Here is a 19,569-nt window from a genome sequence, read left to right as displayed (position 1 = left end):
TTTTCACAATACAAACTGATGCATCGTTATCACACTTTATAGGGGTGGCAAAGAATATCAAACCGTGATCCAGCAGCTGATGTTGGATCCATATCACTTGAGCACTAAGGGTGTTCTTCGGGTTATTTATTCGGGTTTTTGGTTGTTTGGGTTTGAGCTCAAAACAAACTAACCCAAGAACCGACCCAAATAAGTTCGTTTTGTTCGGGTTTCGGGATAAACGGGTCGGATAAATTCGGGTCGGGTTTCGGGTTTAACAAATTAATAAAATTTATCCACCTTTAACAATATAAAGAAAACCATATTCCAAGTCATTATAAAACCGTTATATACAGTCATATTCAACAATAACTTATAACATTTAGCAAAACATGAACTTTATCATATAAGCATGCATTAGATGGGATGAAGTGTTGTAGCCAATAGATCAATAGTTGTGTAGACTGAAGAAACACGCTCAATACATATTGGTATAAATACTATATTATTTAAGTTTTTGAATTGAAGATACATTCTCAACATGTTTTATCGTAATTAATACATTGAGATCCAATATTAATTGGAGTCTTGAGAACAACCCAACAAGAATATATATGGTCACTATGTTACTTCACCGCTAAACTATTCTACAAGAATATATATGGTCAACCCGAATTTGGGTATTTCAACCCAAAAACGGACCAGAATATTTTTTCTTGGGTTCGGGTTAGGAGTTGATTCGGTTCGAGTGAATTCGGATCGGGTTATTTGGGTCTTGGGCCGCTTTAGTTCAGGTTCCTTATTTGAGTACGGTTAAAACACACTCCCCTATAGTGCACAATAACTAGAGGCGGCAATGTATTATGCTTCGGCAGTGGAGGTGGATACGGTGACTTACTTCTTGCACTTCTAAGAGATTAACCGATCACCCAGGGACTAACATCCGCCTGTAGTTGATATTATGTCTAAATTGCATCCCTATAATCACTGTCGATGTAGGCATGCAACACCAAAGGAGAGTTTTTAGTATACCAAAGACCCAATCGAGGGTTTCCTTTGAGATACCGGAAGATAAGCTTGACAAAAGTTAAGTCATATTCTTTCGAATTGGGCTGATATCTGGCACACTTAAAAACAAGTAACATGATGCCCAGCCTGCTTGTTGTGAGATACATCAGAAAGGCAATCATAGACATGTACAAGTGTTGATTAACTGGCTTTCCCGACGAATCAAGAGTTAACACCAATATTGTAGCAATCAGAGTAATGTAGGGAGTGGCATCATTGAACCCAAATTTCTGGACAATTTCATGGACGTATTCCTCTTGATGAATTAATATCCCCCCCGTCTTTTGTTCAACTTGCAGGCCAGAATGAATGTCATTTCCCCCAAAGAGCTCATCTCAAACCGACATTGCATTACCTCTGAAAACTCTTTACAAAATTTATCACTCGTTGACCCAAAGATAATGTCCTCAACATACACTTGGACCAGGATCAGATCATGTCAAACTTTCTTGACAAAGAGTGTTCGATCCATAACACCTCACCGGTAGCCATTTTCTAATAAATGTTCTGCTAAGATAGCATACCAAGCACGACATGCTTGATGAAGGCCATAGAGAGCTTTTTCAAGACAGTAAAATAGTTGGGATGATCGGGATCCTCAAAACATGGTGGTTGCTTGACGTAGATTTCTTCATTTACTTTCTCGTACAAGAAGGCAGTCTCCACGTCAATATGATGTACTTTGAAGTATGATGCATAGGACCAGAAGAGACAAATATCCTCAAGCGTAGCAAAGAGACCATAAACTCCATCAATATAATCAAGACCTTCACACTGATAGAAACCTAGTACCACCAGTCTAGCTTTATTTCTTATAATGACCCCCTTATCATCTTTCTTAATTCTAAACACCCACTTGGTACTGATCGGTCTCTTGGTCTCAGACTTCTACATAAGCCTTCACACATTAAGCTTTTGGAATTGTAACAACTCTTCTTGCATAGCTTCAACCCAAGAATTTTCTTTGAGAGAAATTTTGTAGTCCTTTGGTTCAACCTGAGAAATAAAACAAGCAAATAGACACTTGTTAATGGTTCTAAACTGACTTCTTGACTGGATGTCAAACGATGATGTTTTCTGTTGGATGAGATCAGTGAATTGGTAATTGAGGAATTTCATCCACTCGAACAATAGGTTGCACTTGAAGCTTAACAGTCAGACTTTCAACAGGTTGGAAGATGCTATGAGCATTGATGAGAACATCAGTGGCCGGTTGAATGGTGTATGTTTGATCGACCTCATGTTTTGGGGATATGGACCATCCAATAGATTTTCCATAAATGGAACAACAATTGCAGGAACCGAAGTAGAATCAGTGTTGTCAGAAGCATCAGCAGGAACTTCATTTGAAATAGTCTCTTCAGCTTCAACTCGTATATTATCATTTGCATAGGGAGGTGTGGGGATGTACTCCGCACTAGGTTCTAGCTGAATGATGATTACAGGCTCAGCAAGAATTGGTTCGGTGTTATCAGCCGATAAGTATGAAGAATCTGAATCCGAGTCAGAAGAAACTTCAACGATACCTACATCGGTTGTGTCTATTGGTTGTGGCATAGGGTTAACAGGGGCCACATGAGGAACTGCAGGTATTGCATTTCTGTTAGAGAGACCAGCAGACAGATCAACATCATTCAAGCTATTGGAGATGGCTTGAATCAACTCAGAATGAGGCATTTAATCTGTAACAGACGCAGTTGCCATCGGGGAAGTAGAAATTCCACGACACTAGTTGAACAAATAATCATAGCCAAATATCCAGTTGGGTCATGTGTGTGCAACCGTAAGATTAAGCTCTTTACAGTCTACATTGAAGGATTCCACAATCACTTTTGCTTTCTTGTTATAAACTCGATAAGCGGATGTATGGACATCCAAATGTATTGAATTAGTTGACTTGCAGTTTCTAATTGTAGTAGCCTTCGTACAAAGTCTTTTTCACATGCTTGTTCAACATCACATGATTCTGGATGAAACAAGCAGCATTAATTGTTTCACCTCATAAAATCAGATGACTTTTTGAGTCTGAAAGCATTGTTCGTGCAGACTCGATCAGTGTTCGGTTGTGTCGTTCAACAACTCCATTTTGTTGTGGAGTATACGGGGTACTGAACTGACGATCAATCCCATTTGATGATAGAATTCATTAACAAATTTGTTGCATAATTCAGTTCCAATTTTGCTTCTTATGCACTTGACTTTTTTTTTGTCTTCGCTCTCCACAAGTTTCATGAATCTGATCAGAAGCTGAACAGCTTCACCTTGTGCCCTAAAAGAAAAGTCCAGCTGAAACGAGAAAAATCATCAGTAACAACAAGACAATTGGCTTTTTGGCCTATTTCCAGAGAATGATTTGGACCAAAAAAATCCACGTGTAACAGCTAAAGAATGGAATCAATAGAATTAATAGTTTTGGGCTTGTGAGGAAGTTTGTGTTGCTTACATTTAGATCAGGATATACATTTTTCAATGCAAGAAAAGGTTTTAACAGGCAAACCCCTCACACGCTCACCTTTAACTAGTGTGTTCAAATTGTTGAAGTTGACATGACCGAGACGTCAATGCCAAAGTGATGAGTTGTTCTAAGAGGCTTTAGACATCAGACATGAGGCTGTTCGTTGATTACATGAACTTCTCAGGTCCAATATATAAGTATCATTATGCCTCGTAGTACACATCAATATCCATTCTTCTCATACTTCGAAACCTAATTTCAAGATCAAACAATCATGTTTAATGAAAAGAGTGGAGAATTTCTTGTCACAGATTTGAGAGAAACTGAGAAAATTGTGATTGAGTTGTTCCACAAGGTTGACATTATGAAAAGTCCGGGTACCAGTCGAGACCTTTCTTCTCTGTGTTATTCTCCCACCTAAATCGCCAACAAAGGAAACGGATCCACCATCGAACGGTTGAACGTCAAACAGCAAGGATTCGTCTCTTGTCATGTGTCAGGTGCAGCCACTGTCTAAGTACCTGATACTTTTGACAAACCTTCTTGACTGACCCTACACGCGTCAACAATTTATTAGAGGTGGGTTCCTGAGACAAAGTTGTCTCAGGAAGGTTAACAACAAAGTCACCATAATTTATTTTATTTATTGAAAACATGTTAAATTTAGATGAATCACAATCTGAAGAACAGTCCTTAGGAACCCATGCCAAAATACGTTTCTTTGTTTTAGAAGATTTTCATGACCGTCTTCTCTTTGTTTTCAAAACAAAATCCTTGGATTTTTCTACCTTTGGATTTCTTTTCATACTTGTTTTTGGTGGATTCTTGGACTAATCAGTCTTTGAATCCTTCTTTTCTCTTTCCTTTTTGGTTATCCAAAATAGTTTTCTAACTTTTCAACTTTTATAGGATTTCATATCCATTTCACTGGCTTCACTAGCTGTTCGATCAGTCCTTGATCACGAGCTGCTAGCAACATGGGAACGGGACTTATTGAACAGCTTTTCAAATCATTTTGTTGTTCGTACGAGTTCTTGTTATGTATTGAAGGGTGAGATGGATTACCACACACGTAACAACATTTCCTAATATAAACTCCACAATGACCATCAGAATTATAAGACGGTTATTTCCGCAGGAAAGGTGATCCTTGGGAATGAACTGAAATCCATTTGGTCTATGATCACGATCATTAAACATAGTTTTGTTGATGATGACCATAATAGTTATCAGAAAAATTGTATGATTGAGGATTTCTTAAATGATTGGTTGTTTGAGAAAACGATCTTTTACTTGGCAGAAAATATGTGTACGAAGCACTTGCCTTTTCATTTTCAAAATCTTTGTTTTACATGAAATATCCTCAATCTTACAACTTGATGATGAACAACTTGATATCTTCACATCAATTGGTAATAGATTCATCATAAACAGTTTCGCAATCACTATCTAAAATAACATCAACATTTTCATCCACAGTAACGTGAGAAGTGCCAAAATCCAAAGATAAGTTCAATGTATTTTGCATGGAAACAGAAATATTATTATTACATAAAGAGTTGACAAATGATTGTTTTGGATTCACGTTAGAATCAAAAAGTTAATTTAAAACTCTTTTCTTCTCACAACTCATGTCTTTTTCCATCAACCTACTTTCTTCTACAGAACCTGGTGAACAAGATGAATTACTATTAGAACTAATAGGCACAAGAATTAGATCACTATTTTTGGGAACCTTAGGAACAAATGTCTTAAACTTTGGTACATGACCAACACCATAGACCATTTCATCCTCAGGTGGGGTATTAAAAATAAAGCGGGGTAGGCATGTGTAGTTGTCATTCTAAGGTGGAGGAATAGCAGCATGTTCATGACCCAACTCTGTCTTTTGTTCCACTTCCATGTGTGCTCCAATAATGCCATTCAGTTTATCAGACGTCATTTTAAACTTATCTACAATTATCTTTCTTTGGGCAAGATCTAACTCTAGTTCTTCAATTTTAGCATTTAAATTAGTTACTCATTTTTGATGAGTTTAAACTAGCAAATTATATTTAAATAACTCTAGATTCATTTTGCCATAGCGTCGTGATGAGTTTTAATTCTAGTAGTAAATACATTTTCAGCCTTCTTATATTCACCAATCAGATATGTATGACCAATGTTTTCATTAATCAAGGTAGCATTGTGAGTTCTATAACTTTCTACTTTATCTATACATGCTTGGGAGCAAAGATGTGAGTGTACCTTGGGAATATTAGAAGCTTCTTGACAGCTTCCTGAAGAAGAGCTTGATGAAGCTTGATCTCCGTTCACGAAAGCCATCCCAACAAAGTTTATCGAGTTTATCAACTCACCGAATTTACCAACCCAATCTGGATCAGCGGGTTCAGTAGATTGTGGGACTAGGATCCTTTAGTTTGAGCTTCCTTGGCCGATCCTTGGAACCCCTTTACTCGATGAACTGCCTTGACCAACCAGTCTCTTGTCACTCTTTTTCCTAGTATCAGTATCACTATTTGTCACCTCTATCACCTTCACATCTTCATCGGGCTGTCTTGGGTTTGGGCACTCCCTAGAAAAGTGTCCCGTCTCATTACATTTGTAACAACGGAGCTTTTGTTTTGTAAAACCCAATGTTTTTGCTGTCGGAATCCTTGAAGCTGTTGTTCTTGTATTTATTCATGAAGTTTGTGGCCCTATGAACTGACATGGCCATGGGGTACTTGGCATCCAGCTTCTCAAAGTCCATTTCATTGATTTCTGGAAGATCCCCATGTTGGAAGGATGGAGGCAACAGATTTCCTTGCAGCAATTGCTCATGACCAGCAATAAAGCGTGCAATAGTACAATGTGGGAATCATCAACTTGAGTGAAGGGTTGACTAAAACTGCTTGTCTTGTAGCTTGAGGATTTTGTGATCCCTTGAGCTTTCAGAACTTGCTCAACAACAATATTGATTGTATCCTGGAAGGAATGTGTTAAAGATGATCCTTACTGTCTCACATATGCCTTGAACGCATTGTTTTGTTCCGACTGTGTAGTGACCATTTTCACCCTTTTAACTGGATGGTATGTTGGATGAGAGTGGTTGAGGAAAGCTAAGATGATTCCTGAACTCGTAGAAACACCAACTTGGTTAAGAGAACTAACATGGTTGTTCATTCTAAGCTTGTCATCCTTCTCAAAGGACATGATGATGGAAGTCATATCAGAATGAGTCGTAGTGTTCAGTGTGGTGGTTCTCTTTATGGTAGTCACACTATTGTTCCATGTGTAGGATAATGAGTTAAGCAGTTCTTGTTGAACTTAGAAAATTCATAGTGAATACCAGCACTTCTCATTTTTATTATTCAAAGTTTCAAATATATGGATGAGAGATATAACCAATTCTCCTTGAACATGAATAAACATATTGAACTCTCCTTTCAACATTTCTTGCTACTCTCCCGCATATCTAAGTTTCCTTAAAACTTCTTAACCAATGCATCCCAAAAATCCTTAGTAGATGTACATTATCTTAGGGTTTGAGCAATATCAATTTACATGCACACACTAAGTATACCATAACCCTTTTCATCATCAGGAATCAACTTCTTATCTTCATTAGAGTAGTTTGCAACAGGATCATCAACTGGTTCATTTGGGGAGGGAGTTGTAGGCCTATGATGTGCACGAAGTGGTATATAAAAATTTAGCAAATAATGACCAAGCACAACGAGTAATAAAAACCTAGAATACCCTAAACCAAACCACTAGCAACAGCCAAGTGAACCTATAGGGTGTAGAATAGCTATGGGAAGACCGGGAATATCGAACTCTAGAGACACTAATTAAATTAACGAGACTAGTTCTAAAAGCTAATTTAAAGTAATAATTAAGATAATATATATTTTTAGATTTTTATTTGTTTTATTTTAAAAGCTAATAATTAAAAACTAATTACTTAATTAAATTAAAGTAAACTAGAAAATTAAATTACCGAATAAACACTTTAATAAATTCAAATGACAGCAAGAGTTACCTAGGCAAGGAATCCGAATTGTGACGGCAGCGGGCTTATATCAGTTACGGGAAAATGCTACGGGAATCGGTAATCTAAGGGTATGAAGCTCTAGGAAACTTAATGGATCCTTAATCACTCTCAAGGTGTCGCCTAAAAAGAAATCTTAGAGATCATGTAAAAACACCGGCTTATTAGTTAATCTGTCAGTTCACCAACTATGATTAATTACCCTATAAAATAGCTAACCCGTCAGTTTCACTATCTCAATGCACCTAAGTACACGGGGTGGTTTATGAACAGTCTAAAGGACACAGGTAAACAGTGAAATTAAGGAAAAAATACGCAAACCTCCTGTCAGATAATTTAACCTAAAACCCTAACAACGCAGACAAACCCGACAACTTATCACCAGTCAGATATTTAAGCTAGTAAGAATATAAACATCTAATAATATGCCAAAAATCAGTTTCTATGGTAAACGAGTTCAATAAACCATAAACAAGTTGCAGACACACAGTAAACAACCCTAACATGCAACCTATAATCGAATGACAATTAATAAAGTAACATGTGAAACATTTATTTAGACACAAATTAAAAATAAATACGCATGAGACACATCCAATAAAACTAATCAAAACTTTTAATTAATCAAAATCCCATAATCAAAACCCGAAAACCGACAAGTCCAAAGCAATCAACAAAACATCATCACAAGCCTAGATAACTAAAAGTGTTTAGCCAATAATCATGTTCAAAACAGCCAACGAAATAATTATAAAAGAGTTCATCGCAAAAGAATTACAAAATAAGTTCAGCTACAAGCCTGCCTGGTTAAATTAATTGACCTGTGTGCTACCCAGCTTAATTAATAGAGCAACCACTTGCGGCCGCTGCCTTGCTCACGTCGGACATGTATTTCTCGTCCACCGAAAAAGGATTATAATAATAACAATATATGCAGATCTCATGCACCTCTCTTTCTTTTTGACCACCAAAAACCCACGTAGGTTTTTTAAATTATAATAATAATAATCAATCTGATATAGCGGCTCTTGTTTTGCGGCTACTGTTGTCCTCCGAAAACTCTCATAGGGTTTCTTTTTATGATGTAAATCATTTATATTAGATTGTGTAATTTGTTTTCCAAGAAACCTCAACAAAGGGCCCACCAAATTTGACGTCTGCAGCCCATAGCTCGTTTATACTTCTGTGCATCCAAGAAAATTATATATGTCGCCAACATATTCTGCCAATTTGTGACATATAATTAATATCCACACAATAATTTAGTGTTTCAAATTAAAATATATAAATCATAAGTAATTCATGTGTGATGTAACAAGCAAATACATACAATAATTAATCTCTCTTTTTTTAGTTGATTTACTAGTTTCGGCTCATTGTCTCTTTAAACCTTTAAAATCTAAATATGAGCCAGATAAAAATATGTTCAATAAAAACATGGCTCAAAAGTACTAAAAATTGTTGGAAATATGTATAATAATATGTATATTTTAGACCACATTAAATATCCCCACACTTGAACCTTTTTCGTCCTCGAAAAATATGTATTGCAATGAAATCATAATTCAAGATCGATCTTTAAAACATATAGGTTATCTTTTAAGCATAGATAAACGCAAAAACCGCGATTGCCGATATTGTTGTCCACTTAAACCCAACCACTAGCCTTTCAAACCCCCCAATTGCATTAAGGGTTTTAAAGTTCAAAAGCTATGGCTACACCTACCCCATCTCAGACAAAGAGAGCTAGAAAAAAATAGAGTCGAAGCAAACTGGCTCAACAAATCACCATAAGTCAAGGACTCGTTAATGGTACTAATTAGATGCACTCGGTGAAATTTGATGGATGAATGGTCATGTGAAGGCCTTACGAGCAATTCCTAAAAATTATTGGACTTTGTCCTATAAATCCCTAATTTGATATTTATTGACTAAGAACCTTCGAATCCCAATAGTGTATCCTCAGAGTCATTATCCCCTTGGTAACACGTAAACTCTAAGTCCCGTCTAGTATGTGCATCTTTGGTCTCTTTTACTAACTTTGAGAATGCTTCTTTGGCATTTTACAATACATAACTTGCTCATTCATTTGCTTTTCGGATCAAATTTTGGAATACACTTTCAAAACATACTTTTTTTTTCTTTTTTTCTTTTCTTTTTTTTCTTTTTTTTTATATCACCCTAAATATATAACTATTTTCTAAGCTCGTAAAAAGATGGACATGTGGTGGTGTGCTGGTTTGAGTGCATCTAAGTCTTACCATCACAAAGTTTTTAGATTATGGTAATCCTTCCTAAGCATCGAAATTCGGTTTCACCGTTTTCAAATTATTAGATATATAAAATTTGCTAAAGAGGACTATCAATGCTAGTTGGGCCTACCGACACATCCCAAATTAAGTGCGCTATCTGTTATTTAATCTCATATATAATAGTAGTTTTAAAAGATCAACCTTAAACAATAATATCATTTTCCATTAGACGCAAAATAAATTTTTCGGGACATTTATTTTAAGGTTTTTTTTTTCAATTTTTTTTCCAATTTTTTTATATAACTTTTTTTTTCTCGTTTTTTTTTATTTTTTTTAAAATTTTTTTTAACTTCTTTTTTTTATTTAATTTTTTATATAAAATTAAAAGCGTCAGTTTCCCATACTTACACTTAAATTTCGCATTGTCCTCAACGGAAGACAGGAAAAGGACAAAAATAAAGCAGAAATAAAATAAAATAAAATAAAAGCAAAGATAAATAAAATGGAACAGACTCTCCTGGTAATATGGCAGTGATCTGTGTATGTCATGTTCCAATTAAGCGACCGTATAGCATTCCATTCGCGTCCACAGCTTTTGGGTACCCTCTACAATCAAATAAGCTCAGCATGCCCCCATCCGAATGAAGATTGAGTACGAACGAAAGTATCCAAACCTGCAAAACAAAGCTCAAAGCACCCAAAGCAGACATCAAACAGACTCTAAAAACTTAAAACTGACTCAAAATACAAAAATAAAAGAAAACAAATAAAAATTATACAAAGTCTACACTCGGGTATTTCCCGAGTCTTATCCCTATCAAGCAATCAAAGTAGGGATGTCGAGGAGAAATACATCTTCCTCAACCGAATCAGCTGGCCCACCGATATAATGTTTTAACCTATGGTCGTTCACCTTCCACGCTCTCCCCTTATGATCAACCAACTCAACTGCACCATGTGGAAATGCCGCCTTCATCGTATACGGACCAACACATCTCGATCTAAGCTTACCTGGAAATAACTTCAGAAGGGAATTATAAACCAACACCCGATCCCCACACTTGAACTCTTTCACTTTCCTCAACTTTCGATCGTGTAACGCCTTCTTACGCTCCTTATTACTCCATGATCTCGCATACGCCTCATCTCTCAGGTCCTCAACCTCATGAATTTGGAGATACCGTTTTTTCGCAGCTTGGGTCAGGTCAAGATTAACGGATCTCAACGCCCAATATGCTCTATGCTCTAACTCCACTAGTAAATGGCACGCTTTCCCGTAAACCATCCTAAAGGGTGTGGTCCCAATAGGCGTTTTAAACGTTGTACAGAAAGCCCAAAGTGCATCATCCAACTTGTCGGACCAGTCCTTTCAGTTCTTACCGACAGTTTTCTCCAGAATTCTCTTCACTCCTTGGTTTGTGTTCTCCACTTGCCCCCTCGTCTGTGGATGATATGCGGTGGACAACCGGTGGGTGACCCCACACCGTGCCACCGCCTTCTCTATCTGGGCAGTACAGAAATGTGTGCCCCTATCACTGATCAAGGCCTTGGGAGTACCAAACCGGCAGAACAGCCTCTTCAAGAATCCCACTACAACTCGGGCGTCGTTAGTGGGCAAGGCTTGAGCCTCAACCCACTTGGAAACGTAGTCGATAGCCACAAGAATGTATTGGTTCCCTTAAGAAGAAGGGAACGGACCCATGAAATCAATGCCTCAAATGTCGAAAATCTCACAAACCTGAATAGGGTTTTGGGGCATCTCATTACGGGATGAGATGTTACCAGTGCGCTGACACGTGTCACACTGTCTGACAAACTCATGTGAGTCTTTGAATATCGATGGCCAATAAAATCTGGAATCTAGAATTTTCCTAGCCGTGGAAGACGAACCATGGTGGCCTCCAGTTAAACCCTCATGACAATGCCTAAGAATCTCACGGCCCTCTTCCCTTCTCACACATCTCCTCAACACTCGATCGGAGCCTACACGAAACAAATACGGCGCATCCCATATGTAGTGGCTGGCGTCTGTGAAAAACTTCCTCCTTTGCTGATTACTCATGCCCTTGACTACTACTCCTTCGGCCAGATAATTCGCAATGTCGGAGAACCTGTTGGTGCATAGATGTCAGTAGTTCATATGTATAAAGTCTGTAATCGAGTCTGTAATATAGTTTATGTAATTGTTTGTTTAAAGAGAAGTTGTTGACAAGTTCGCTTAGGCGAACTTGTTAACCAAGCGAAGTTGTTGACAAGTTCGCCTAGGCGAACTTGTTGAACGAGCGAAGTTATAGACAACTTCGCCTGAGGCGAAGTTGTCGTGTATTTAAATAGTTTACGGGTTTACTGTTTAGTATTGATCGAGTTGGTTATTTACGTGTAATTTAGTAAGTCTATAGACGTGAGGTCGAGATTCTGTAAGTATCTCGGTTTAAGTTATCAATATAACGTGTGGTTGTTAGTATCGTGTTCGTGTGTTCGTGAGCTCATATTCTACGTCCGTAACGATCTACACAGGGATTCCGCACCTGTGTATATCGGGATATCTCGTGTGATCCGTCCAGGGAACCTACAATTGGTATCAGAGCTTTTGCTCGATTGTGTGGTTCGGGATATTCACGCGGGTGTAGAATTCGTTCCATTTCGGGTATTACCGGGATGTGTTTGTGGTGTTTTTGCTCATCCTAGCCTCCTACCAGTGTGTTCAAGCCTTCAAACTGTCAAAATCGTCGTTAAAATCCGTTTTTCAGATCTGCAGAAAGTTTCAGTTCGTCAGGCGAAGTTGCTGTTCATCAGGCGAAGTTGCCGTCAGAATTCGTAGGGTTTCAGCGAAGATATAAGGAGAAGCGAAGTTATTCACAACTTCGCCTACCTCCTCAACTTCGCCTAACTCAGCGAAGTTCTTCTCAAGTTCTCGCCTAGTTCAGCGAAGTTCTCTTCAAGTTCGCTTACTTTCTAAGTTTGCTTATCCTAAGCGAAGTTATTCTCAACTTCGCCCAGTTACGCGAATTTAAGAAGGATCCAGCGAAGTTATTACTTAAGCGAAGTTATACTTAACTTCGCCTACAGTACTGTTACGAAGAAATTTTTTAACTTCGCCCCTTTTCAGAATTTTTCGGGTTTCTTAGTCTTCAAGAAGGATGTCGTCAATCAACATTTCAGAGCTTGTCAAGATGGAAGTTGAAGCGGGGTCAGCTACAAAGGCCCCAAGGTTGCTGAAGGGAACCGATTTTGTCGCGTGGAAGGATCGGTTCATACAGTATGTTAAGTACCAGGATGCGACGGGAGAATCATATGTGATGCGTATGAGGTCTACAATATGTTAAGTACCAGCTACAAAGGCCCCAAGCTCCACGTGATACAAATACATATGTGATGGATATGAGGTCTACTGAAATGGCCACGGGAGAATCATGTTTAATGACGAAAGCAAGCGAATCGGAATCCGAACTATGGCACAGGAGGATGGGGCACATTCATCTTCGGAAGATGAACCACATTTTCAGGAATGGGCTTGTGATGGGCGTTCCCTTGAAAAGTTTTAACTTTGAAGACAAATGTATTGCATGCAAGAAGGGAAAGCAACACAAGAAATCCCATCTCACCAAGAAGGTCAACTCTATTGCCAGTACTCTAGAACTGCTTCACATGGATCTCTTCGGTCCAGTGAATGTACAAAGTCTAGGAGGTACTTCTTACTGCTTGGTGATCACTGATAACTACTCGCGATATTCGTGGGTATATTTTCTGAAATCGAAAGATGAGACGGCTCAAATGGTGAAGAATTTGATTACGAAAGTTGAGAACGTCATGAGTAAAATAGTTAAGTTCATCAGAAGTGACAATGGTACGGAGTTCAAGAACTTTGAAATGGAGATCTTCTGTCTTCAGAAAGGAATTGAACATCAATACAGCGCTCCGTATACTCCGCAACAGAATGGAGTGGCTGAAAGGAAGAACCGAACTTTAATTGAAGGAGCCAGAACTATGCTGGCAGATTCGAAGCTTCCTGTGATGTTCTGGGCTGAAGCAGTCGCTACAGCCTGCTATGTTCTGAATAGAGTGTTAACCGTTAAGAGACTTGGTAAAACTTGTTACGAGCTTATGCATGGAAGGAAGCCCAACTTGAGTGGTCTTGAACCATTCGGGTCCCCTTGTTCGATCTTGAAGAAAAATTCTAAATTTGGGGAAGTAGCCGATGAAGGAATTTTAGTCGGTTATGTTGTTGGTACTCCCAACAGACGTGTCTTCAATACTTCGACTTGCAAGGTGGAGGTGGTGTGTAACACTGACATCACAAGTTACCAACCGCCAAAACCTAGCAATGGACCTGCTGAGCTTTTCGACTATGTTAAGCTTTTTAAGTCGTTTAACGTACCGGATTTGGAGATTTCTGAAGAAGAAGAAGAAAGAGCTGCGACGAAGATGATACTCGATGAGGAAGAAAATCTATTGCAAAGACAGCTGATTGAAAAATGTCAACCTTCCTCATCAAACACTATTGGTACCCCTGCTGCCTCAACTGAAGAAGAATTTATCAATCCTTTTCACTCTCAGCATGAAACAACCATTGATGAGATCTCTTCTAATTTGGAAGATAATTTGCATGTCGGTTCTGTTCCGACCACGAGGATTCATAAAGATCACCCTTTGGATAATGTGATTGGTGATGTGTCCTCAGGTGTACAAACGAGAAGTAGCTTGAATGAACACACCTGTGTTTATACAAGCATTAAGGAGACAGGAATAATCGATGAATGCCTGTATGCCTGCTTTATAAGCCAGATTGAACCGAAGAATTATCAAATGGCTTTAAAGGACAGCTCGTGGGTCGAGGCCATGCAAGAAGAGTTGGCTCAATTCGAGAAGATGGAAGTTTGGACTTTGGTTGAAAAACCAAAGAATGTGCATGCGATAGGCACAAAATGGGTGTTCAAATGCAAGAGAGATGATAAGGGGATCATTATAAGAAACAAGGCGAGGCTTGTCGTGAAAGGTTTTAATCAACAAGAGGGGATTGATTATAACGAAGTGTTCGCTCCTGTCGCTAGGTTGGAAGCCATAAGATTGTTTTTGGCGTTTGCTGCTTATGAAAAGATGAAGGTGTTTCAGCTAGATGTGAAGAGTGCGTTTTTAAATGGGAAAGTTGATGAGGTTGTGTGTGTTGAGCAACCTCCGGGTTTTCCTGACCCAGACTATCCAGATCACGTGTACAGGTTGAGCAAGGCGCTGTATGGATTACATCAGGCACCTCGTGCCTGGTATGCAACTTTATCGGATTACTTGCTCGAGAATGGTTTTGAAAGAGGGAAAATTGATAGCACGTTGTTCTTCAAAAGAGATGGAAGCGACATCCTGCTAGTACAAGTCTACGTGGACGACATTATTTTTGCTGCATCAAAAGTCTCCATGTGTCAGGAGTTTGAAGCCGTCATGAAGAAAAGGTTTGAAATGAGTGCTATGGGTGAACTAACTTTCTTTCTAGGATTGCAGGTTGATCAGAGGAAGGACGGGATGTTCATTCATCAGACGAAGTATGTTCATGATGTGCTCAAGCGCTTCAAGATGGAGGACAGTTCTCCATATGATACTCCAATCTGCGTCAATCACAAATTGGGTGCTGAAGTAGACGGTGATGCAGATGTGGACCCAACTCAATATTGGGCGATAATAGGTTCTTTAATGTACTTAACTGCATCTAGGCCTGATATAATGTTTGCTGTTTGTCTTTGTGCACGTTTTCAGGCAAATCCAAAAGAATCTCATTTGAAAGGTGCAAAGAGGATACTGCGGTATCTCAAGGGCAAGCCAAAGCTGGGGTTGTGGTACCCGAGAGGAGGAGACTTGGAGCTGGTCGCTTACACAGACTCTGATTATGGAGGGTGCAATCAGAGTCGGAAGTCAACAACTGGAGGTTGTCAGTTTCTTGGTGGCAGATTGGTGTCGTGGCAATGCAAGAAGCAGACTTCAGTCGCAATCTCAACCTGTGAGGCAGAATACATGGCTGCATCCAACTGCTGCTCTCAGGTTCTTTGGATACAACAACAGCTGCGCGACTATGGTCTGAATTTCTTACTTACTCCTATTTGCATTGATAACACAGCTGCTATCTCAGTAACTAACAATCCCGTGAAACATAGTAAAACTAAACACATTGACATACGTCATCATTTCATACGGGATTGTGCTGAGAAGAAACTGATAATTCTTGAAAAGGTGGATACACTTGATAATTTCGCTGATTTATACACTAAAGCGTTTGACAAATCCAGATTTCAAAACCTTATTGAACTGAATGGGATGATCAATCCCGAGTAACCATGCTATTCTTATGTTATGTTAAAAAAAAAAAAAAAAAAAAAAAAAAAAAAAACGTCAGTTTGAAGGACTTGTCTTTGGATATGTTTTGGTCCTCATCTTCTACTTGTAGATTTTGAGGATAGCCATTAACCAGATTACTGATAGTGACCGGGGCGGTTTATGATGAGTTTTTCTTTCTTTCGCTTAAAATTAGTCGATCATACTTAGTTAGAAGGACACATACTAGTATGTGGTCGGTCCAGCTGATCCATTGGATCTTCGGGATAGCCGTTTACCTGAAGACTTTGTTTTGGTCGGGGCGATAAATGTTAAATTTTTTTTTAAGGGAAATGAAATTATTTTTCATGTCTGTTACTTCGTAAGAAGTTCGTTAGCTACGTTAAACGGAAAATTGATCCAACCTTGGAAAATTATAGATATACTAACTTTGTGTGCTTAGCTAGTGAAGTTATTAGGCTTAAAAGGCTTTAGGACAGTCATTGTATGTCATGTTTACTTTTTATGGTGCGTAAAAGTAGATGTGATACAAACTAAATTTACTTGATTTTACGTGGAAACTCCTTAAGAGTTTTGCGTGTCTTCATATATATCTTTCCGAATGATAGGCAGAAAAGCGATTACCCAGTCATAAACGAGCCCATGTGTGTTCTGATTCCCGTGAAGATAGAGTCTCAAGATACTGCAGTGATCCAGATACGGGACTTGCAGTTACTTTCTACTATGAAGTCTATGTTTATTTGAAAAATATATATATATATATATATATATATATATATTTGAAGTTATTGAAACATTTTAGAGATGACGAAATATCAAGACTTCTCAATCTTAGAGTAAGAAGAAGAACGGGAACCAGAAGAAGAGTACTGACATGTTTAATCAGACACTATGGGTCGAAGTCAATTCGGGGTGGCTTGGGGAAAGCCAAATACGCTTTGAGGATAGATAGGAGGCATCAATATTTCTGAGTTGTTGCCCACTTAAATTTTAAGGATTAATTGAACCTAACTCGTATCACAGAAACGATGAAAACCATCTTAAGTATATTACCTGCTTACAACCTGTCTCTATATGTCATAATACAGCTAAACACGGATCTATGTGACAGTCACGTAGTTAGTATGATTCCTGTTCGGATCTCTTCTAAAACGTAGCAGTCCCTATCGAGACTGAAATTTGATCCCTTATCCTTTAAATTTTTTACGTTTTTGTACTTAGATAATTTTAAGATTTTTTAACTGGTTACTTAGAGTTGATCATGTTATTTATTTCTTAAAGGAAAATTTATAACTTAATTGACAACTGTTAAAATTTTAAGGGTTAATTTTTGAAATTTTAGGCGATGTTGTTGGACAGGCGAAGTTGTGGATAACTTCGCCTAGGCGAAGTTATCAGTAACTTCGCCTGTATAACTCCGCCCATATAAAAGGATTTTCAACAGTCAATTGTTTCATTATTATCAGCGAACATATCCACAGTTACACTATTCTCCGGCGAACTTGATATTAACCTCGATTACGTGTTATTTATTCCGATTTTCTCACCGATCAAAGGTTCGAGATGTTGTTTTATCATATATTACAAGTTCGTTCATGCTAATCAAGGGTCGTTTCGACCCGGTTATTAACCTCGAACCATCGGTTTTGAAACCGGTTTTCATAACCTATGTTTTTACGTGTTAAACACTATACTGATCGTCAACATGTCCTTAAAACTTGTGGTTAAGAGTTCTTAATCGTCTAAACTATCCGAATCATCAACTGCACGTTGTTCCATGAATCTCACTGTCGCCGATTCAGATTCAGGCGAAGTTAGGGTTTAGGCGAAGTTATCCGTAACTTCGCCTGGAGCTTAAGTTCGCCTGAGGCGAAGTTATCCGTAACTTCGCCCGAAGCTTAAGTTCGCCTGAGGCGAAGTTATCCGTAACTTCGCCCAGAACTTAAATTCGCCTGAGGCGATGTTGTGATGAGGCGAAGTTAACTTTAACTTCGCCTAATATCAATTTTACTTAGTGTTAATTAGACGAACTTAAAGCTAAAGCGAAGTTGTTCCCAACTTCGCCTCAACTTTAACTTCGCCTATACAGAGTTTATCACAACTTCGCTCATGGTAACAAAGCGAACTTGTGCTATGTCTTTGTGTCGTTCTAACTTGGTTAGTTTGTTGCAGTTATGGCTGCGATAGCTGGTGCTGGTGGTGCAGGAGGAGATGATGGTGACAATCAGAGACAATTCTTCCCGGGTCACAATATGTACATTACACTTGACCCGGAAGTGAGCGGCGTTGACGATTATCGCGAGATAATAACTTTCCTCCTGCGTTCGAGGATTTTTCACGCGATCACCAACACTCTGCCGATATCTCTGCCGAATATCGAAGACTTCTGGCAGACGGTAGAATATGATTGTCGTGTTGAGCCCCCGGTCATGCGAGCGACGGTGAACAATCAACAGGTTCAGTTCAATTCTGAACAGATCCGGGTGGCATTATGGTTTGGTGAGGAGACTCGAGACAATCCTACAGAGTTCTTAGCTCCTTTTCGTGTTGGAGCATTTCTTCGAATGGGCTACTCTGGTCCATTAGGAGATACCCAGAGGAGGAAGGGTTTCCTTCTAGATCAGTGGCGCTTCCTCATGCACGTTATGATCGTGTGCATGTCGGGGAGGAAGGCGGGCACAGATGGTATGGGTGCGACCATGCAGTCTGCCATGACTGCACTGACCTATAACAAGCGTTATAGTTTCAGTCAAATGGTCTTCTACGAGATTGATAGACAAAGACGGGCGATGTCTCGGGAGCGGTTCATTATGTACCCACGGTTCATCCAGATGATACTGAACCATGTCGCTCCGAGTCTACCTCAGAGACGCCCGATCAGATACGTGGAATCGGTGAGCAAACGTATCTTTGCTCAATGCCGCACGTCAAGTGCGAGGAGCAATCCTGAACGTCGTCCCAGGCATACTCCACTATTTGGGTTTTTAATCAACCCAGAGTATGTTCCTGCTGGTGGGGACGAGTTCAGAGATCCTCAACCACGACAGGCAAGAGCAACTCAAGTTGTTCCTGCTCCTGCTGTGCCTGTTGTGTCTGCTGCTGAAGATATAGACCTTGACGCTGCTTTTGGAGGTCAAGGCTATTTTGACATGGATCAAGTTGAAGAGGTGCAGGTCTCGGCTGCACAAAGTTTGGGTGTGAGTATGACTAGAGCAGCTACATCGATGGCTGACTCCGATTTGGATGAGATTATGAATGAGGGGAGACGATTGATGGTGTCTAGAGAGAGAACGATTGGGAAGAGGAAGAGAACGGAGGATGATGATGAGTCAGAAGAAGAAGAAGACATACATAAGCTGATTAGAAGATCAAGACAGGAGAGGACAGGTGCTGGCATGGGAGCTGGAGAGACTTCAAGGACTGTACGATTTGCTCCGGCCGCACTGTCTGGTATGTCCATTGTT

Source organism: Bidens hawaiensis, unplaced genomic scaffold (genome assembly GCF_021521415.1).
Source record: "Bidens hawaiensis isolate Kalapana, Puna unplaced genomic scaffold, B.hawaiensis_p1.1 tig00018859_1, whole genome shotgun sequence".
NCBI classification, from domain to species: Eukaryota; Viridiplantae; Streptophyta; class Magnoliopsida; order Asterales; family Asteraceae; genus Bidens; species Bidens hawaiensis.
Note: the sequence above shows the minus strand (reverse complement) of the source record.